A 23332-nucleotide genomic window follows, 5' to 3' on the forward strand; every position below is an offset into this window, starting at 1 on the left:
TGAGTGGCCTGAACTGTTGGGTTATTTCCTTCAAAGCACCAGTGGTCCCCAGCAACAGGCTCCCCACCCCACAGTCCACGTGGTTACTCTCTGCCCCGCTGTCTCCCAAGTACCAGGGATACTGTATAAGCCAGCGTGTCCCTGTCCCACTGAGTCCTGTCCAAAGCGTGGCCAAGCTGAGTGGCGGGGACCGTCAGAGCTCCACCCTCTACCAGTAACGGGGCCTCATCATGTCAAGCCAGCAAGGCGTCCAACGCAGCACCTCATCCTTGGAGTCAGCCTCCGAGGGTCCGGTACTACCTGCCTTCAGGAGCGGGAAGCAGAGCCAGAGACCAGGTTTCAGGAGCAGGAATTTCCTAGAGGGAGCTTGTCAGGACCAGCCTGTCTGGGAGTGAGGGGAACAGGGTGGGGAAGAGGGAAGGCTAAGGCCAGCCTCGGTGGGCCTGATGCACAAATTATACCACAGACGTACCCTCGTCTAGGGGTAAGGGGACAGCCTCTCACGCTCTACAGCAGTTAGCCATTGGCTCTGGCCATCCCCTAACCTTCCAGGCACTGTGGCTCCGACAGCTGAGGGCACTTCTCCAGGGAAGAAGGCAGGCGCACCAGCCCAGGAGAGGAGGTCTGGTCAGGACACCACAACATCCACCAGAAGGACAGCCCTCTCTTCTGCCTCAGGCTGACTCACTAGGCAGGCACCACCATTTCAGGGTCTCTGGTGGAAGTCAGTTGCCCACCCAAGCTACAGGGGGCACAGGCCAGCCCCTCCAAGTGGGTCTGCAGGTGCCTCTCCACAGCACCTTGAGATAAGGTGGGTGGGGGCACCACTGGCCACATGGTTCTGTTCTGCAGAAAATCCCCTCAAACTCCCACTCCACTCACAGCCTCTCTGACCTCTTTGAGAAGCTGGACAGCCAGTGCTTATCTAGGAGTCCCAAAGCCAGTTATCCATGACCAACTCTGCAAGAATGGGCGACTTGTTGGCCTGTTACCTTAAATGGAGCCAGAAAGTCTGACGTTAACACCCCGTTATCTTAGTGTGTGAGCTGCATCTGATTCCAGCTCTCCACTCCCCATCCCTGATCGTCTGCATCTGGGCTCACCACCCCCACCCCCAATTCAGCAGCAACAGGGTCCAGAGCTCTGCCCCTTCGCCCACCGCCAGGAGGAACGCAGAGGAGGAGAGTGCCACCTAGTGGACGGCAGAGGAGGTGGCGTCTGCAGGTGGCTGAAGGGACTGAGACAGTGTCCCAGGGGCGCTTAGCCGTGTCCGACCCTATGGACTGTAGCCCGCCAGGCTCGTCTGTCCACAGGAATTCTCCAGGCAAGAATACTGGAATGGGTTGCCGTTTCCTTCGCCAGGGGATCTTCCCGACCCAGGGATCGAACCCGCGTCTCTTATGTCTCCTGCATTGCCAGGCGGGTTCTTTACCACTAGCGCCACCTGGCCGACCCTGGATGCACAGGATGGAAACGGGAGGACCGGTAAGTGGAGGAACCAAGATGCTCCCACGCGAGAGCCAGGAGCCCTGCCCCAGCCCATTTCTGCCCACACAAGGGAGCGGATGGACCCACCCAGGGCCACGACCTGCAGCCTCTGCCCCACCACTTGACTCCTGGGGGAAACTTCCTGAATATGCCAAGAAAGAGAAACTTAAAATCCATGTGAGTTGTGCGTGCATTATTCCACGAAAAGTGGAAAGGAAAATTCAGAAAGGGGAGAAGCTGTCCCGGCTGCATAGTGGATTGGGGGGCACTGATCCACCCCCTCAGCAGTGAGCGAAGGGACACCCAGAAGTGAAGCTGGAAGGTGGGTCCTCCAGCCTTCCCCTCCAGATACCACTGCGGGCAGAAAGGAGGCAGCCTCCACAGTTACAAGACACATGTTCTTCTCAGTACATTAAAGGGTCTGGAGGAAACTACCCAGCTGTTAGTAGAGGCTCCGGGGGTGGGGAGTGGCATAGAAGGGGCAGAAGACAGCTTTCACTTCTCAGTTTACACACTTCCCCAAAAATGTGGTGGGATCATGGGTGAACGGTCCACTTTCAGTTTGACCTCATTTTTTTCAAGTTAAAAAGCAATGGGACAGATAAACAACAAGGACTTACTGTAGAGCATCAAGAACTATTTTCAATATCTTGTGTGTGTGTGTTAGCCGCTCAGTCATGTCCAACTCTTTGCCACCCTATGGACTGTAGCCTGCCAGGCTCTTCTGTTCATGGGGTTCTCCCAGCAAGGATACTGGAGTGGGTTGCCGTGCCCTCCTCCATGAGATCTTCTCGACCCAGGGATCCAACCTGCATCTCTTAGGTCTCCTGCATTGGCAGGCAGGTTCTTTACCAGTAGCACCATCTGGGAAGCATATCTTGTGAAAAGTGAAAGTTGCTCAGTTGTGTCCAACTCCTTGCGACCCCATGGACTGTATAGTCCTTGGAATTCTCCAGGCTAGAATACTGGAGTGGGTAGCCTTTCCCTTCTCCAGGGGATCTTTCCGACCCAAGAATCAAACCAGGGTCTTCTGCATTGCAGGCAGATTCTTTACCAACTAAGCTATCAGGGAAGCCCTGATATGAAACCATAATAGAAAAGAATTTGAAAAAAATAGATACAGACATAAATATAACTGAATTACTTTGCTGTACACCTGAAATTAGCACAACATTATAAATCAAGTACGATTCAAAAAAGTTTTTTTAAGAAAAGTAATTGGATCATAAAGACAGAAAGTATCATGATGGTTCCCAGGGGCTGGGGGAGAGGGGAGTGGTGAGTGAGTGTCTAATAGGCACAGTTCCCGTTTTACAAGATGAAAAGGTTTGTGGGATGGACAACAGTAATGGTTGCACAACAATGTGAATGTATCTAGTAACCACCGAACTGTACACTTAAAATGGTTAAAAGGATAAGTTTTACGTTATGTGTATTTTATCACAATTTTTTAAAAAGAGGGGGGGGAAAGTTGGAAACAATGGAACATGAATTGCCTCCTTAACACAGTTGGGCCAAAGACGTGCTGAACCAAACCTGGACCTGACCGAGCCTGCGATCGAGGGACTGTGAGCTGGGGCCCCACGTTTGTTTACACATTGTCTGCACTGCTTTCACGGCACAATACAGGTTTGAGGAACTGCAACAGAACCCATGCGGTGCACGAAGCCTAAAATATTTACTATCTGGTTTTTAACAGAGAAGGTTTGCTACCACCCCCATCCCCGCTCTAGATCCAACCACCGAATTACAGGAAACACAGGAGATAGAGGAACATGGCTAACAACGCCAGTGACACGCGACCAGCAAAATCCAGTCTGCAGGAAAACAGGACAAACCACTAGCTTCTTCAGTACACAATTTGCAACAACAACAGAAAATGGGGCGGGCCTATGGGTTTGAAAAGGCCTGGGCAGTAAGACCTCGTTTTCCATGGTAGCAAGTAAAGTGACATATCTAAAGCTGAAAACCAGGAATTAAAGTAAAACCACTTCATCGAGATGTGGTGATTTAAAAAAAGAGGAAACATCTATTAAAAAGCTGAACGCCTCAGGAGAGGAGGTTGCAGGAATCAGAGAAATGAAGCCGAGAAATAATTTGTTTCAAAGTCCAGTGATGGTGTTTGACTTTAAGTATGTATACATTTAAACACAAAATATTTAAATACAAATATTTACATGAAAGAATAAGTTGAAAATTTTAAATTTAAGACACAGGTGAACAGTTTTATACTCTTGGATTAAAAGTACGCCTTTCTAAACATGACTTGAACATCAGAAACAAGGACACCCCTGATGGTCCAGCGGATAAGAATTCATCTTCTGATGCAGGGGACACAGATTTGATCCCTGGTCGGGGAACTAAGATCCGACGTGCTGCAGGGCAACTGCTGAGTCTGTGTGCCTCAATGAGGAGCCTGTGTGCTCCAACAAATACCCACACAGCCAAATAAATAAATCAATGTTATTTAAAAAGAAAACCAGAAACAATTATGCAAATGGTTGACCTATTTGCATAAGAATCTAAAATGTCTTTCTGGGAAAAGCTATTTTGTGTATAAGGTTGCAAGATTCACCACAATCAGAGAAGAAGATTTGCAACAGATGCTGTGGATAAAGGGTTAACATCACGGTTAGGTTCTGCTGTTGTTCTGTGCACCAGAAACTGACTTTAGCTGATTTCAGCAGAAAAGGGATGGATATTGAGTCCTGTACAGACTCACTAGGAGGGCTGTCCTTCCAGACAGGAATGGCAATTGGGCTACAGTGGGTCAGGGAACAATCGCATGCTGTCCCCCCATGCTGGGCACCAGCAGGGCCACGGGTCAGCTGCCATTGTTTCCATCCTTTGCAGAATTAAGTCTGCACCATTCCACTCCCTCCCATCACTAGTCCAATTGCATTTCTGAGAGGAGAGATTTGAATGGCAGAGTCTCAATCACAGGCCTGCATCCTCGCTCCAAGGTGGGGGCTGGAAGGCGAGCTCCTGACATTTAGAGTTTTCACTGCAGAAATTAGGGGATATTCCCAAGGGAGGAAGAGGAATCGGATGTCAGGAGGACAAGAATAATGGTAGATGGGCACTACAATTCATGATACATCAGAAGACTTTATACATAGTTATATAAAAGATGAAAACGTTGATAGAAAAAGAGGCAAAGTAACACAAAGAGGCAATTGACAAAAACGGCAGTTAGACCATACATATATAAAAAGCTGTTTAGCCTCACTAACGTAGCAGTCACTGGTGGTCACCGATTCCAAATCAATTCCCGCCTTCTTCGTTGCTCACAAAACCCTGATGTTGTTCGGCTATCACCTCCACCTCCACACAACTCAGAGAAGAGAGCGGGCGATCCGTTTATGGTCAATGAGCTCTAGCAAGAGACTTCTAGGAAAGGTTTCCGAGTTAGCACAGGCTAGCTGCTATAACCTGAGAAGGCAATGGCACCCCACTCCAGTACTCTTGCCTGGAAAATCCCATGGACGGAGGAGCCTGGTAGGCTGCAGTCTGTGAGGTCGCTAAGAGTTGGACACGACTGAGCGACTTCACTTTCACTTTTCACTTTCATGCATTGGAAAAGGAAATGGCAACCCAGTCCAGTGTTCTTGCCTGGAGAATCCCAGGGACGGGGCAGCCTGGTGGGATGCCGTATATTGGGTCGCGCAGAGTTGGGCACGACTGGGGCGACTTAACAGTCATGCTCCACATCCCTATAGCTGACACAGCCAAAGCCTATTTCTTGCTCATGCAAAGTCCACCACGGGCCTGGGTGGGTGTTCCTCTACCCGTGCAGTTCTGCCCTGCAGAGTGATTCAGACATCTAAGATCCTTCCATGGTGTGGTTCCGCCATCCTGAAGCTATGCTCCCAGATCACTCCGCCCATGACTCTTGCTCACATTTCATTGGCTAGAACATGGTCACTAGACCCACTCGGCTGCAGGGGATGCTGGGAACTGTAGTTTGTGTGCTGAAGAAAACAAGCCATATTTAGGCACCCCAAGCACTGTCCTAGCCACAGTCCCTCTCCGGTCATCACATATCCATTTGGCCCATCCTCCCACATAAAGGGCACTCCTGGATAGGGCCTTAGTCCTCCTCCCTCAGGAAAGCTCTCTTTCTGGTACTCCTCATAGACTCAGGGTCCTTCTGCCTTAACCTCTTTGCCCAGGACTGAAGTGGGAGTAAGGGGTCACGCCCACCTCGGGATCTGTTCAGCTTCTGCGTCTGGCTTTCTGCTCCTGCTGTGGAGGCCTGAGAATATTCCGTGCCCTCCCACAGCACGGCTCAGTGAAGGGTCCCACCAGCCCTCCGTCTACCGACCAGACACCCGGTGCTGCTTCAGGTGGACAACCCCACTGGAGGGGGCTTCCTTTGCTCTCAGCGCCAGGAGAAGGGGCCTTAATGATACGGATGAGAACCACCAGGGAGATGCGCACGGAAAGGAGACAGTCAAGATCTCAAAACAGACACACACGCACACACGCAATTTCCAGAATTAAAATTTAATAGAGGAAGTGAAAAAAGGAAAGGTCCTCTGAGAGCAGAAGCTGTATTCTAGAAGGTGAGATGGATGGGCTCGCTCCCAGTACAGAGCCAAGCTGCAAAGAATCCAACGTGCAAATAGAATCATCAGAGCCGGGATCCCAAAGTGCGAGTAACAGGACTTCTAGAAGGAGAAAAATGACAAAAGGAGATGTGGTAATTGAAGAAATAGTCAAGTGGAAGAGAGACATGAATCTTGAGATTTGAAAGGGCTGCAGGCAGGAGGGATGAATAAAAAACACGCACTTAGACGCAGCCCGGTGAGACGTCTGAACTCCACAGATAAAGACTAAGCCTTCGGGGTTTCCAGACTGAAAAGCTCCCGACAGACAGACAGGCAGGCTTCTCCTGTGGTCCCTGGAAGTGAGCGGGGAGGGATCCATCCACAAACTGGTGAGAGGAGGAGGCAGACCAGGAAAAGAAAGCCTCCTTCACCACCGAGGAGGGAGACAGACCAGGAAGCGCTCTGACAAGTTGGAAATCAAAGAAGTCTTGAAAGAGTAGAAGACAGAGAATGCAAAAAATGGCAGTGAGCACAAAGCTTGCTTACTGTCACATTTCAGGGGATGGTGCTGTGCCTGAGAAATAGAATATAATTGTTCAGGAAGGATTTTTTGAAAGCCAGGGAACAAACTATAAGAGAAATCTTAATAACAAATAGCCTGAGACTGGAACTAAAATTTCTAAATGACCAAATGCAGGCATGGAGGTGGTGGCAGTGACAAGGGAGCAAGAGAGGAAGAGTGAAGTGTCCCAGAAACTTCTTTCTGGGGGATGTGGGCAGAGTGAGCAAGTAGAACATTAGTGAGTAGGGTATTTTTAATACTGAGCTTGGATGTGGCAAGAGGGAATTCCAGGTTCAAACAAGATTATTTAGGATGGAAAGTTAACCACTGGTAGAATCCAGGAGCTCAGTGAAACTTCTAAATCTGGAGCAGAAGGGGTGGGGGAGAGCAGAAATAAAAACGAAGTTGTTCAAGCCAATGAAAGTGAAAAAAAGAAAACAGCAACAGAGTCGATTAACCAGAAAAGTCCCAGCATTCCAACTTCTCCTAGAGCTCCTTATTAATGGCTCGAAGGTGAAATGCATTTCCCAGCCTCCCTGGCAGCTCAGTTCTGCCTGTGACCTTGCTTCCACCAAGCAGACGCAGCTGAGATGAGGGCCAAAGTAAGCCCAGGTCCCACTTCTGTTTCCAACAAACAGGGAACCAGCAAGTCCTTAGAAAGAGACGTCAAAGCCCCCCAGATCCCTGTTCCGGGCTCCTTCCCACCTCCACCCAAGGGAAAATCTACTTCCTTCGCTCCTGGACAGAAGACAGGACGTTTGGACTTAGACTTAACTTCTTTGATTGAACGTTGAGTAGGCGCCTACTGCATGCACCACACCACCAGGTGTGTCTTTCCCTCCCCTCCCCACCTTCTGCACAGAAAAGCCAGATCTAACCATTTGCTAGGGTTGCTTGTCCCCCTGTCACAGCCATGGCTCCCAGCAGGGTCCTGGAGCCTCTCAGGAAGGTTCGTGCCCCACAGAGTCAGTCACTGTGATGAGATGCTGACCCATTCCATCCTGTAGACTGGTGCCTATTCCATCCTGTAGACTGAAGCGTTGGCACCAACCCATACCCTTGCTATGGCCTGGTTGTGGGTGAGGGCGCTTTTCTGCTCCTCGGCTTTGAGGTTGTCCATGCCAATGGCAGAAGTGACAGTCGGCCAGGTCCTGAGAGGCCTCGTTTGTCCTGCTCACCCTCTGGTGCCTCTGTCATAGAGATGCATGCCCGACTGGCCCACCAGCCCAAGAAGGATGGGAGGCACGTGGAGCTGACAGAGCTGACCCTGGAGTAGACATGAGGCCCGAGCAGCCCAGCTGGACTGGCCGAGCCAACTGATCCACGAAGTCATGAGAGTAAGCCGTTGTTCAAAGCCACTGAGTTTGAGGATGATTTGTTACATGGCAATAGCTGACCAATACATCCTGTCACTCAAGGACTATGTGATCAGGACCATGTGAGACCATAACAGCTGTTGCAGCCTTTCAGAGAAGGGTGATATCAATGTGGAATAAGAATCTGGAAGCTTCCCAGAGAACATAGTTCTGTATATTGACAGCCTGCTTGGTCAGGTACAGTGTGTAGCCTCTCGTTTATCTTCATCACTGTCTCTGCAAGGTCCTGCTGGGGATGCTGAGCCTCTTCACTCCCATGAGGCAACAGCCAGCTAGAGCTAAGCGGTGTGCCTGTCCCCTCCATGGGCCCCCTCATCCAGTTCACCACAGCCCCTTCCACTCCCTTGTGCCTCCCAGGGGGCCCCGGTCACTCCTCTAAGTACCTGCTCAGCCCTTTCTGGCAGTTTGAGATCCCTTCTCTGCCAGGTCGCTGAGTCTCTACCAGCCCTGCAGTGAGTCACAATCTGTCTTTGCAGCAAGGGGATTATTTCTGTGTTGAGAACTCACAACTCCCCAGGGGTATCAGCCCTCTCTGCAGAGAGCGGGGACAGCTGGAACCATAGAGAAAGTGAAATGGTGAAGAGGCACCTGTGGAAGACAGCCAAGGGCAGATGGAGGGGACTCCCAGGGAAGGAAGTGAGGTCCCAGGCCCTCAGAAGAGAGAGAGATGTCCAGAGGCCAAGAGAAGCCTTGTCTCCAGAGGGCAGGATGCTGCAGACGCTGCTAAGGGGCTAAGAAAAAGACATCCCAGCAAAGACCCCACATCGGGCAGTAGGAGAGGGACTGTGACCTCTGAGAAAACTGATTCTGCTGCATAATAAGCAAGGAGCCAGGCTGCAAAGGGTTTGGTTTTCTTGTTGTTGTTTTTTAAGACCAGAACCCAGCTGCGTGAAGACTGATTGGACAACGCTTCAGCTTTGTCTGCACACTGACTGGTGTACACCCAGAGATATTGTACTGAAAACAGGTTCTCCACTCCCTCCAGAAATGCTCCTAAAACTGGATTTTTCCTCCATTTTTCCCCAGGTCACTCCATTCTGCTTTGTTCCATATTCTTTAGTACAAAAGAGACTAATGTATGTGAATAGAGTTGGGAGATTTCCCAGACTGAAAAAAAGAAAAAACAGAAACACTTTGGTTTCCATAGCTTTGAAAGCTTTGCTCCCTAAATACCTGGGTCCATCACCATTTTTCTAAACAAATCCCAGGAGAGCAAGCCAAAATGCCACCCTGACTTATCCCATCCTACTTCTGCCTGGATACCCAACCCTGATCGAGCAGGGAGCGTGAGTGGAGCCAAAGGTCAGACAAGATACAGCGTTCTGTCCAGTCCAGTCTCTGTGCAGGGCCAGACTCGTATTCCTGAAGTCATCAAAATAACCTCAAAAATGACACTTCGTGAAATCTCCTCTCTTGTTCTCTCACGGGCTGTCCATGACCCAGGCCTCCCCACTCTCTCTCCTCTCCCTACCACCCCAAATCTCCCAGGTCCACCAGGGCATCCCGCATCATCTCCTGGGGTCTCTTTCCCACCCTCTCAATTTTGCATCAAGGGGTCCAGGAACTGACGTGGCAGGGACAAGCTTCATCTTGAAGGACAAGAGCAGAGAAGATGAGCCAGCCAGGCCAGAAGTCCCTTCAGGAGGCAGGAGGACAAGGGAGAACCGTCCAGCAGCACTCACATGCTGGAGAATTCTGCTCTTTAACAAAAATGAACTCTCATTGCTCCAGAGGGAGTGGCCTGGGGGCTGAAGGTCCTGCCCTGGTAATACCCCACCCCAAGCAATACCAGTTAGGATGCCCTCAAGAAAATGGGGAAATGTAACCCAAAAGTCCAGAGGCAAAGTGTGCTCAGGTGAGCTATAAGCATGCCCTTTCTAGCACTTCCCTGGCTAAGACTCTGTACTTCCACTGCAGTGGGCATCAGTTCACTCCCTGGCCAGGGAAGTAAGATTCCACATGTTCCAAGGCACAGCCAGAAATTTTTCTAAAAAATTAAATTTTTAAAAAGCATGCTATTTCAATTTTTCTGCTGTCTTCCAAGGCACTAGCTTCATCCTACCATCAGCCCCTCTGAGGGTCCTAGAGTGGCCACCAGCCACAGCTGGGGCTGCCTGGCTCCTGGATCCCAGTTGGTGGATCAGTGGGGTGCTGCTTAGCCAGCTCTCGGGGGCAGGGTTTGGTGGAGCTCTAATCTGTAGCTTTCGCTAATTGCTGTAGTGTAAATGCTCCCAGCACAGTTGATTGCAAGCTGCCAACTTGACAACATAATTGAGAGGAGATGTTCACAGTAGACTCTCGCAAGCCAGTCGTAACCTATGCATCCTCCCCTGGAAAATCCTCATAGACAGAGAATGGGATCACATGGATTGGTTTAGACCCTGGCATGGGAGCAAGGTCACCTCCACCCAAACCTTTTGGCAGCTGCACAGTGGGAACTGGAAGAGGGAAGAGCAGATATTGGGAGAGGCCACCATGATGGACACCTCTCACCTTCCCAGAATTCCCTTCCCAACACTCCCACCCAGCCAGCATCTTGCAGCTTCCAGCAGGCCCCACCAAGAGTGGTGGTGGGCAGTGGCTGATTTCTGGTTTGCAGGACAATGAAGCCATGAGACAAGCAGATCAAAGACTTTAGGGATAACCAAGGACAGCAAAAGCCAATATCCCATGAAAGTTCCAGGAATTGTGGCACGGATCTTCATCACGGCTGCATGGAGACAGGCTGCCTGCTGGACAGTGAGACAGCCATTGCCCAGTGCAATCAGCCTGGTGATGTCCAGGCCACAGGAGGCAACTGGGACCCCTTCACTCTCAGTCTGCAGGTTCTGGGTCTTTTGGACCGTCTCTGAACCCACTGCAGGTGGAGAAAGGTTCGAAGCCGGTATCCCAACTACCTCTGTCATGATTTATGACCATGTTTTCAGGCGACTCATTTTTCTTTTAAGCTGTGTCCGTGCCGTTGGGAAGCCTGTTAGAAAAATGGCTTGATGAGACGTTGACAGCCCAGCTCTAATACGGCCCCCCAAGCTGGAGGTTCCGGCACCCGGTGGGGCTGAGACTACAGACCTGAAGCCTCCCTCCAGCACCCACTTCCTGGCCCAGAGCGTGTGATGGGCTGGAAATGATCCTTCCCACATCATCTGTGCAGAAACCTGTTTCTCTTTGCTGCCAGCAGAGCTAATTGCTGAGTTAATTGGCAATGTGTTGTTAGGTGAAAAAGAGCGAGTTACAAAACCGTATTTCAAGTTTGACATTCTTGAGGGAAGGGAAATATATATGTGTCTGTGAGAATGTGTGTGTGTGTGTGTGCGTTTGTTGCAGGAGTGCCTGTGTGAATATAAATGGACATAAGAAACAAGAACAGAGCAGGGGTTCTCACTAGGGGCGATTTCATCCCCCAGGGGACATTTGATAATGTCTGGAGACGTTTTGGTTGTCATTCTGGGGGGAGGGGTGCCACTGACTTCTAGTGAGTAGGGCCCAGGGATGACTAAACATCCTGCAGTGCACAGAACAGGCCCACAACAGAGATGCCAATAGTACTGAGGCTGGGGGAGCCTGAGATGGAACAGTGGTTCTCAAAGTGGGATCCTCGGAACGGGCAGGATCACCTGGGAACTCGTGAGAAATGCAGATTCTTGGCCCCACCCCCCAGACCTCCTGAAGCAAACACTCTGGGGTGGGCCCAGGCCATCTGCATCTTCACAAGCCCTCCTGGTGATGCTAGTACACTCTCCAGCTTGAGAACCACCGGCCTGAGAAGATACATGTTTTATCTCTGGATGAGGGAACACTTTCTCTTTCTCTGTCTTTTCCAAAATCTCTATATTTAGGTAGGTATTGCCTTTGTGACCAGGCAAACTACAATCTAAGCTCTTAATTAATCAGCAATGCTAAGGCTTTCTTGTTACGGGAGGAGAGGACTGGGGGTTCCAAGAAGTGAAAGTGAAAGTGTTAGTTGCTCAGTCATGTCCGCCTGTTTTCGATCCCATGGACTGTAGCCTGCCAGGCTGCTCTGTCCATGGAATTCTCCAGGCAAGAATACTGGAGTAGATTGCCATTTCCTTCTCCAGGGGATCTTTCCAACCCAGAGATCAAATCCTGAGTCTCCTGCATTGCAGGCAGATTCTTTATTGTCTGAGCCCCCAGGGAAGCCAAGATCAGAGAGTAAATCCTGGCTCAGTTTAACAAACAGACTGTGCCACCCTGAATGAGCAGGTGCCCCAAGCCTCAGCTTCCTCATCTGGAAAATGGGTGTGAGATGGTCGCACTCTCTCAAGTCTTTTGCAGGGAATGAGACAAAATACCTCAGGCAAAAGCACCCAGAATGGTGCCAGGTTTGTGGGAGGTGACCAGCAATTCCCTGCCCCTGGCAAGGTATGAACAGTAGAGGCTAGGGACAGGAGGAGTCCCTGAAGAAGAGGAGGGCAGCCCCTACACCCCCTCCTTGAGGGCAGGGTCTCTAAATGGAGGTCAGTGGGGTTTTGTTCTGTATTTCTGGCTCCCAAGTCCAGGGAGGAAACCAGGCATTAGCTCTCTTACCTCTGTGGGACACTGATTGGACCAAAGCTGAAGTTACCTGCAGTTTCTTTCTGTAAAAATCTAGACACGGGGAGATTATCTGGGAGTCCTGGAGAGGTGGGGGCAGAAGCAAAGACCCCCGGAGCTGGGGAAGGGAGCACCCTCAGGTCCTCTGAGAAGTGGGCTCCCTGAGGCCCTGACTCCCAGAACCCAAGGGAGGGGGTGGCTGTGGTGTCCACAGAGAGCCTGGACCCTGACCCCACGGAGCCACAGAAATACAGGACTCCAGGAGACCACTGAGCATGGCAAAATGCATCTCCATGGTGACCGTGTAGACCAGAGACTGGTCCTGAAAGCTGTGAGCTGTGCGAAGTCCCTGTGGCAGGGTTTGGAGAGGAGGAGCCATTGAGAGCTGGGACCGCATTCGCTCCCATCCTCGGCTGACTTCACTGGACATAAAGAAAGCCCTGACAGAGTGACACCAACTTAAGCTTGTGATATCCGATTCTTTCGAGTCACCGCACACTCCATCTTCTGATGTGCATGTTCAGGGGGTTTTTCTCTGGGGCGGGTGCCTTCTCCAGAGTCCAGTTTCTGCAGTTCAGGTGGTTTTTCCACAGCCCCACTTTTGCAGCATGTGGCAGCCAGCGGCCTCCAGCAGCCATCAGTTTCCACTGGCATCCACCCCGGGGTGGTTCTGTAGTGGACTGGGACACTCTGTGTGAACAGCTTCCCACAGCCCCCTAGAGAGCTTGTGTGCTCTGCTGTGCTTAGTCGCTCAGTTGTGTCTGACTCTTTGCGACTCCATGGACTGTAGCCCACCAGGTTCCTCCATCCACGGGGATTCTCCAGGCAAGAATACTGGAGTGGGTTGCCATGCCCTCCTCCAGGGGATCTTCCCAACCCAGAGATCAAACCCAGATCTCCCGCATTGAGGCAGATTCTTTACTGTCTGAGCCACCAGGGAGCATAATTCCAGCAAATTCCGAGATGGATTTCCAGCGAGTCCCACTGGTGTGGCACCACATCAACTTCTCTGCCAGGGCAGTGCCTCTCCAACAAGGTCCAGACCTTGGTCCTCAGTTGGGGAAGGGGGAGGTGGGTCTTCCTCCTCGGGTACCCAAGCCCTTCTGAGGGATGAATCCTTGTGCCCACTTGACAGATGACAGAGCAAGACTCGAGAGGCAGCTGCCCCACCTAAGGCCATACATGGGGCAGGCCCGTGCCTGAGCCCATAATCCCCAGGCCGTACAGTCTCCAGCCTCAAGGAGGTCATGCTTCACACCCAGCTCCTCCCACACAACCCTCTGAAGCCCCTCACCCACCAGCACCACCCAGGGGGTTCCCAGTGCCCCCAGCCCTTCCCAAGAAGGCCTCATTTGCAGGGACATGAAGACAAGTGAAAAGAGCTCCAGAGCAGCCCACACCACAGAGGGTGCTTCCCAAAGAGGAGAACCAGCGAGGGAGCAGAGGTCTGGGCGTCAGAAGACAGGTGTCTACCATTTGCAACAGGGAACAAGGACTGGGAAGGTCATGGAAGCAGCAGAAATTTCCAGGAAGCCAGCATAGGCAGCCCAAGGAGAGACGACCCGCAGGCCCAGGATCCCCGCCCAGGGCGGAGACCACGTTGTCCTAAAGCGAACCAGGCCACGACCCCTCCCTCCTCACCGAGACCCAGGATGATGCGGTCACTGTGGTTGAGGATGTCCCCTCCCATGGCCTCAGGAGCCCATTAGTGCTCATGACACCACTTCAGTGGTCACGTGTGCTTCTGGTGATGAGGACATCGTGTTTAGGGACATTTCCTCCACGGAGCCATTGAGCTGGATGCTCTTGGGTACTATTGTAGAGCCCGTGAAGTCTGTCCAGCGCTGAGGAAGCTGTCAAGGACGCAGGCCCGGCTCCACCACCCAGCACTTACTTGTGTGACCGCGCTCAGGCTGGGTCCACCGCGGCAGCGCCCGCCTCCCCTCCCACCCCACACACGCTGGTACCTGTCTGAGCCACGGTCAGAACTCGGGCACCACCCCGGGTTGTGTCACAAGCGGACCCTTTATACACATTAACGATCAACTGAAAAATCCAGATACACGCACCTAGAGGTAAATAGGAACGCCCATCACCAGACCAGCTCCCAGCAGAGGGGACCTTGACAAAGGCAGACGGTCTGGGACCAATTCTACAGGTAGGCAGCAGGGGGCGCTTTAATTGACCTTGGACAGGTGACCCAACCTTGCGGGGCTTCGGCGAAGACAGCGCCCCCTTCAGGGAGTTCTTGGGAGGATTCGTGAGATTAGGTGCCTGCAGCTAAGCCTGGCGAGCTTCAGTCCATTGGCTCGCGAAGAGTCGGACGTGCCTGAACCTACCGAGCACGCACAGCACAGCTCTGAGCCCACGAAGGAAGCGCGGGTGACATGGGGGCTCCTGGCAGCTCTTGAAAAGAGACCACCTCACCTCCAGTGATCACCGGTCACCAGACACTGCATCATTGCTTTTTTTTTTTTCAGGTGGATTCGAGACTCAGGCCTCCCATTCCTCCACTCCTGGACCAGGCTGGGCCCTCAGTCTCGAATCCTTGAAGATGAAGTCCCAGGGTGGACTCTGAGCAGAGACATCCTTGTCCCCTGAGCCCCAGGAAAGACAACTTTCCATGTACCCCTTACCCTAATTTAGGCTCTCCCCATGGCCTGAGGAGATCTGGAGGTAAGGAGGGAGCTTTGAGAAGAAAGGGAGGGTTTATGAGAGGAGCCAGGACCCAGGGGAGGGAGCAACCCCCCAAAGGCTCTTCAAGCCTCATCTCCTCTCTTGGGGATCCGTTTTGATGCTATGCAAGTGTCTGAGCTGGCTTAGATGGTGACAGCATCTGGCTTTTAGCAGGACAAAGAAATAATAATCCTCAGAGGACCTGATGGTTACCTTGTGGTTTCCTTGGAAACCGAATCCCCTGCTCACCTTCCCTTGGCTTCTTCTTCCCCCTCTGCCGCCTTGATCTGGGTCATGAATTCAAGAAGGGCCAGGTGGCTGCTGTAAAAAAAAAAAAAAAAAAAAAGATGACCTTCCACCAATCAAGAGAAAAGAACCCCACAATTTCCCTGTCTTTCATGTAGGCTCCATACTTCAGGGTCACCAAGGAACCCTAGCTGCTGAAGGAAAGAATTCCTGCAAATAAATATGGGGCAAATGGTAGAATTAGAAAAGCACCTTTTCATAACTTCCAATAAAATACTGGATTCAGGCAGTAATCATCAATAGTTGAAACATTTTGAGGATAAGTCAGTGGGCATTCCGGTCAATAACAAGCCATCCAAAGCACTGTGGCTGACAACAGCCATTCGATAGGCTGTCTCACGGTCAGGGTGGACCCGGCTCAGCTGTGTGGGGCTCACTCAGGGTCTCTCAGACATTTGGGGTCAGATGGAGGCTGAAACTGGAGTCATCTAATCATCATCTCTATCCATCTTACGGTCTGATGCCTCGGCTGAGATAATGCTGCCAGAATCTTGGCCCTCTGCGCCAATGCCAAAAAGAAATATGGAGACAAGAGTTTTGGAGGAAAGAGAAAGAGTATCTTTATTTCTTTGCCAAGGAAAGAGGTAACACAGCAGGCCATCACCTCAGAAACTGTGCCTCCATGGAGGAAGCAGTGAGGAGTTTTACAGTGCTCAAGGAGCAGGGTGTGATCAGTTCATGGACAATTTTCAGATTGGTTGGCATCAGGGTGAAGTTTCCAGCTTCATCAACTTTCTGGTTTCAACCAGTCTAAGGTCTGTGTTCTTGTGGTCAGCAGCTGTCATCTGGAGGGGGTCTGCTTCCTGTATAAACAACTTAGGCATGTGTGTCCGGCCTTTATCTTTCAGGGAACTGTGAATTTGGTGATTGTGCCGTGTGGCAGATTTAGAGTCTAAAGTTGTTACCAGTTCCCCAGACCAACAGCCATTCTTTGTTCCTATGTCTTCACATTTTCCAGTCATTAACTCTTGAGACAGTATTCTACTTCAAAAGACAAGGACACAGGGGCTTGTACATGGTTCCAAAGACAAGAACAGAGGGGACCGGTGAGGCATCCCTCTCATCCACGTGGCTAGCTCGGGCTTCCTCCCAGCATGGCAGACTCAGGGCAGCCAAGCTTCTTGCATGGCAGCCGGCTGCCCCCAGAGTGAGGTTCTGAAAGGCTAAGGGGGAAGCCCCGAGACTTCCTCGGAAATCACAGTGTCACTCTCACCACATCCTAGGGTCGATGACAAGGCTTAGCCAGCCAGATTTGAGGACTACAAAAAGATCTGAACACTGGGAGTCAGTTGGGTGGGGGAGCATTGTTGGAGACCATCTGCCAAATGAGGAGCTTTACCATGGAGAGGACGACTGTCCCCCTCAGAACCCATGAATCATTTTTAGCATCACTGAAAGGGACAGGCTGATGCACGTGCCTCCTGATGTGGGGCAGTGGAAACCCCAGCCCCACCATGGAGTGTTGGTTGAGCCCAATTCTAACTGAGACCTTATTTCCTGGAAGTGCAGAGGTAAAGAGGTAGCAGTACCGTGAGGGGGCAAAGGGGGATTTGGGGCGTGGAGCAATCCTCACCGATTGATTTGTAGACTAGGCTTCTACAATAAGTCAACAGCATTAAATGAAAAGAGAGAAGGGAGGGAACCAGCCCTAGAATGGAAAGACTTTAAGAATCTTAGGGGCTTCATGGGTGGCTCAGTGGTAAAGAATCTGCCTGCCAATGCAGGAGACACGGGTTTGATCCCTGATCCAGGAAGATCCCACTGTGGGATGCTGTGGAGCAACTGAGCTCCTGCATCACAACGATTGAGCCTGTGCTGTAGAACCTGGGAGTCACAACTACTAAAGCCCACATGCTACAGCCCACACGACACAACAAGAGAAACCATTGTGATGAGACGGCCACTCGCCACAACCAGGGGAAAGCCCGAGCGTGATGAAGACCCAGCACAGCCAAAAGTAAATAAATAAATAAAATCTTTTTTTTTTAAGAACCAGAAAGACAAAACCCTGCATACAGAGCTCTTCTGGATCCAGAATCCAAACAGACCAACCATAATATAAATAGACACTTTTGAGGCAAGCAGGGAAATGTGAGTATAGACTTGGTATTGAATGATCCCAAAGGGTTATTATTCCTTTTGTTGGGTATGATCATGGTTTTGTGGTTATATAAGAATGTATGTGTCTATGTGTGTTAGAAAAATACATAGAAGTGAAGTCACATTATGACTGAGATTTTATTTTAAGTACTTCAACAGAAAGAAAGAGAGAGAGAAGAGTAAGCAGATGAAGTAAATGTGGCAAAAGCTTGCTAATGAGCCACTCTAGCTGGGGATGGGCATATGGGGCTTTATTGTACTATGCTTTCCACTTGTGTGTACGTTGGAAATAGCTCAGAATAAAAAGGAAAGTTTAAAGGGGAGCCATTGAGAGGGAGCCTTTTATCCCCACTGCTCCTGACAGCGCAGCCTCTCACTGAAATCATTTGTCACAGTAAAAGCTCGGCTGCCCAGACCTCGTCGGGAACACAGGCAGCCTTTCAAAGTCACCTTTCGTAGAGCCAGAGGCCGAGTTTCTGAGCTCCTGCCTTCGCCCCTCCTATTGTTCAAGGAGGCTCTGCTCAGCCAGACGGCAGGTTTTACCTCCTAAGGAACAGCGGGGTCCCCCCAGCATGGCCTGTCCCCAGTGTTCTGTCCCCATTGTGGGGGGTGGGGGGCGGGGAGTGACATGGGCATCACGTGGATCCTGCAGGTCACACGCAGCATCAGGGAAGAAGGTCAAACACTTGGCACGTGCAAGCTCGTGTGTGCACGTCCTTCCCAACACACATGACCAGGAGGGCGTAGGGTGTGGGGAGACACTCAGTGGGAACTCACTAGAAGGGGCCAGTCCTTCCTCAGGCTGGGTGATGCTTCTTCCTCTGTTAAAAGAGGTGTATGGGCTTGTCTCGTGGCCCAGTGGATAAGAATCTGCCTGCTGATACAGGAGACACAGGTCCGATCCCTGGTCTGCGAGGATCCCACATGGCATGGGGCAACTAAGCCCGTGTGCCACAGCTGCTAAGCCTGAGCTCTAGGGCCCTCACACCACGACCACGGAGCCCACGTGCTGAAACTACTGAAGCCTGTGCACCCTAGAGCCTGTGCTCAGAAGCAAGAGAAGCCATCGCAACGAGAAGCCCACGCATCACAAGGGAGAGTAGCCCCTGCTCGCTGAAACACGAGAAAGCCAGCAAGCGGCAATGAAAACTCAGATGACATAGACAAATTCCTCAAAGACACACACTACCGAAACTAACTCAGAAGAAATAGAAAACCCAAATACACCTGTAACAAGTAAAGACATTGAATCAGAAAACTATCCTCAGACTTCTCTGGTGGCTCAAAGAATCCACCTGCCAATGAAGGGAACACGAGTTCCATCCCTGGTCCGGGAAGATCCCGCATGCTGCAGAGTAGCTAAGCCCTTGTGCCACAACTCCTGAGCCTGTGCTCTAGAGCCTGGGAGCAGCAGCTACTGAAGTCCACACGCCCTAGAGCCTGTGCTCTGTAACGAGAAAAGCCACGGCAATGAGAAGCCTGAGCACCACAATGGGATAAAGAAAAGCCAGTGCAGCAACAAAAACCCAGAACAGTCAAAACAAATAATTTTTTTTAATTCAACAAACTAGGAATAAAAGGGAATTCTCACAACTGAACAAAAGGTATCTAGGAAAGTCTCTCAGCGAACATCATACTCACTGTCGAGAGACTGGAGGCTTTTTCATAAGATCAGAAACAAGACAAGGGTGTCTGGTCTCACCATTTCCATTCAATGTTACTGGAGTCCTAGCCAGGACAACTGGCAAGAGAATTAAATGAAAGATGTTTATACTGCAGAGAAGGAAAACTATTTCTGTTTGATGATGACACGACCTTGTCTATAAAAAATCCTAAGAAATCCACTAAAAAGCTATTAGAACCAATAAACAAGTTCAGCAAAGTTGCAGACTACATGATCAGCAACAAAAATCAATAGTACTTCTATACATTTTCAATTAACAATTCAAAAGTGAAACTCACACAAGAATTTACAATAGCATCAAGCAGAATAAAATATTTCATAATAAATTTAGGAAAGGAAGTATAAAACATATACTCTGGAAACTACAAAATATTATTGAAAGAAATTAAAGAACTAAGTAAATGGAAAGACACCCATGTTCGTGGACTGGAAGATTTAACACTGTTAAAATGACAATACTTTCCAAGCTGACCTACAGATTCAATGCTATCTCTATCAAATCCCAACCTGTATATTTGCAAAAATCAGTAAGTTGATTTTTAAATTCCTATGGAAACTTAAGGGACTCAGAATAGCCAAAACAACTCTCAGAAAGAAGAAAAAAATTAGAGAACTCACAATTCTCAGTGTCAAAACTCACTGCAAAGTAACAGTAATCAGGACGCTGTACTTGCATAAGGATAGACATAAGAGCAGTGGAACAGAATTGAGAGTCCAGAAATAAATCCTCACATTTATGGCCAGTTCAACGAGGATGCCAGTACAATTCAGTAAGAAAAAAAAATCATCATCTCAACAAATGGTGCTGGGACCACTGGATATCCACATGCAAAAGAATTACATCATATACAAAAGTTTATTCAGAATGGATCGAAGACCTAAATGTAAGCACTAAAACTATTAAACACTTAGAAGAAAACATATAGTCTCATAACATTTTAAAAGTAATTTTATTGACTTCTTTTTGGCTGTGCTTGGTCTTCATTGCCACATAGGCTTTTCCTTAGTTGCTGAAAGTGGGGGGCTACTCGCTAGATACGGTGCACAGGCTTCTCACTGCAGGGGCTTCTCTCGCGCTGTGCAGGCTCTAGGGCGTGTGGACTTCAGCAGTTGCAGCTCGTGGACTTCAGCAGCTGCGTCTTTCGGGCTCTAAAGCACAGGCTCAATAACTGTGGCACACAGACTTAGTTGCTTGCTCCACGGCATGTGGGGTCTTCCTGGATTAGGGATCAAATCCATGTCTCCTGCATTGGCAGGAGGATTCTTTACCACTGAGCCTCCAGGGAAGCCCTCTGATAACATTTTCTAAAAAGAAGAAGAAAACACAGGTATAAATCTTCATGACCCCAAGTTAGGCAATGACTTTTTGATATGACACAAAATTACAAGCTACAAAAGAAAAAAGGCAGATACATTAGACATAATCAAAATTAAAACCATTTGTGCTTCAGAGAATGCCGTCTGAGAAGTAAAAAGACTGTCCACATAATAGAAAAACATAAGAAAATGTTTGCAGATCATATATTCCATGAAGGGCTGGCCAGGATATATAAAGACCTCTTACAACTTAATAATAAAAAGACAAGTAACCCAATTGAAAAATGGGCGAAGGGGCTCAATGTACATTTCTCCAAAGACTACATACAAATCACCAGCAAACGTGAAAAAAATCCTCTCGACATTATTAGCCATTAAGAAAACGCTACTAAAATCACCATGAGATACTATTTCACTCCCACTAGGAGGACTTTTAAAAATAATAATAACAATAACAGTGTTAGCAAAGATGCGGAGAAATCGGAACCTTTGTATTCCGCTGGTAGATATGTAAAATGATGCAGCCAAAAAGAAAATCTGGAAGTTTCTCAAAAGGTTAAACATAGAGTTACCGTGCGTGCGTGTGTGCCAAGTCGCTTCAATCATGTCTAATTCTTTGCAAGCCTATGGGCTGTAGCCTGCCAGGCTCCTCTGTCCATGGGATTCTCCAGGCAAGAAAACTGGAGTAGGTTGCCATGCCCTCCTCCAGGGGATCTTCCCCACCCAGGGACCACATTTCTTGTGGCTTCTGCATTAACAGGCATGTTATTTACCACTAGTGCCACCTGGGAAGCTCATAGAGTTACCATGTATGTATGTATGTGAAAGTTGCTCAGTCATGTCCAACTCTTTGCAACCCCATGGACTGTATAGGAAATTCTCCAAGCCAGAATACTGGAGTAGGTAGCCTTTCCCGTCTCCAGGGGATCTTCCCCACCCAGGGATCGCATTTCTTAAGTCTCCTGCATTAGCAGCATGTTATTTACCACTAGCTCCACCTGGGAAGCTCACAGAGCTACCGTATAATCCAGCAATAATTTTTCTCAGTATACCCAAGAGAAATGAATACATCCACACGAATTAGCTTCCATTCAAAGGGAAGCATCATCTGACCTACCCAGACTCTAAGTTACAGCCTCTCCTCAGGCAGGCCAAACCCTTCAATGGTCAGAGATCTAACAGGACTCGGAGCTGCAACTGGGAAAAGACTGGCAACCCCAAGAATGTTCCAGGTCTTTTATCCTTGGCTTCCAAAGAGCAGCATCCATCCTTCAAGACACAACTCATTGCTCAGGAGCCATTAACCTCACAGCCTCTTCCAGAAACGGATTTCTCTTCCTTCCACCACCACTAAACCTGCCCATCTTCCTGTACGACCTTTCCCTGCGCTTGGCACTTGGTATCTATTTTCTCATGTTCTCCTACACTAACCCTGGGAGGTTAGTGTTTTTATAGATCCACAGATCTTGCTCCAAAAGCCCTGAGGCCAGAAGGATTGCAGAAATCAGATTTCTTCAAATGAGAAAGCTAATGTGAGCCATGCACTGTGTATTATGAAACACCCCCGGGGAGCCTGGGTGGTGCCCTGTAATCAGACATATTAATATTTCCATAGTGAGGTGTATGAATATTCACATTGAGTGAAATGAATAAAAGCTATAAATAGCCTTTCACCAGCTCGGATCACATTTTACAGGGTCAAATTTCTAACCTGGTCTGTCTGCTTTGAAACCGCTGCCCTCATTCCCTGCAGTAACAGCCCCCTAAACACACACACACACACACACCCGTAAAAATTCTACCACATTCATTTCCTTTCTCCATCTTTCCATACAAAAGCCAGCCTTTGCTATATTCTGGGGCCCCAACCTATGTGTCCAGTCCTACAGGACTGAAGAAATTTGATGCTTAGAGTTCATCAGATAATAAACAAATAAATATATAACATAATGTCAGGTGGTGAAAAGAATCATGAAGAAAAATAAAACAGGATAAGCATATAAAACAGGATAAGCATATAAAGAGAAAATGGGAGACTTCAGGTTCCCAGAGTATGGAAGCCCACACACTCTAGAGCCTGTGCTCTGCAACAAGAGGCGCCACCGCAATGCGGAGCCCACGCACCACACCTAGAGAGTAGTCCCTGCCCGCCACAGCTAGAGAAAGCCTGTGAGCAGGAACAAACTTTTGCTGTTACAGCTGAAACTGAGCAGGACACTGTGGGGCTCCTGGCTCCAGACCCTTTCTATGTCCCTTGTTTCTTGTTTGTAGGGAATAGACTTCAGCCTCCATGACCTTCCCTGAGATTCAAAAGGCAGGTTCAAACAGTCTCTAATCAGGGAAGACAGGGGACGCAGAGACAAAGGAGGAGCAGCCAAGAGACAGTCATGCAGGAGACTCCCCTGGCAGTCCAGTGGTTAGGATTCCTCACTTCCAATGCTGGGGGCATGGGTTCCATCCCTGATCGGGGAACTAAGAACCCACATGCAACAGAAACAGCACAGCCTTGGGACAGGGTCTTGGTTCCACCACAAGGGATACACGTAACAATATCTTTGAGTTCTTCTGCAGAACTAAAACCCCCAACAAATGTTAAATGTTAACTACTTTATTTTCTTGGGCTCCAAAATCACTGAAGATGGTGACTGCAGCCATGAAATTAAAAGATGCTTGCTCCTTGGAAGAAAAGCTGTGACAAACCTAGACAGCATATTAAAAAGCA

The sequence above is a fragment of the Bos mutus genome, chromosome 22 (genome assembly GCF_027580195.1).
Source record: "Bos mutus isolate GX-2022 chromosome 22, NWIPB_WYAK_1.1, whole genome shotgun sequence".
NCBI classification, from domain to species: domain Eukaryota; kingdom Metazoa; phylum Chordata; class Mammalia; order Artiodactyla; family Bovidae; genus Bos; species Bos mutus.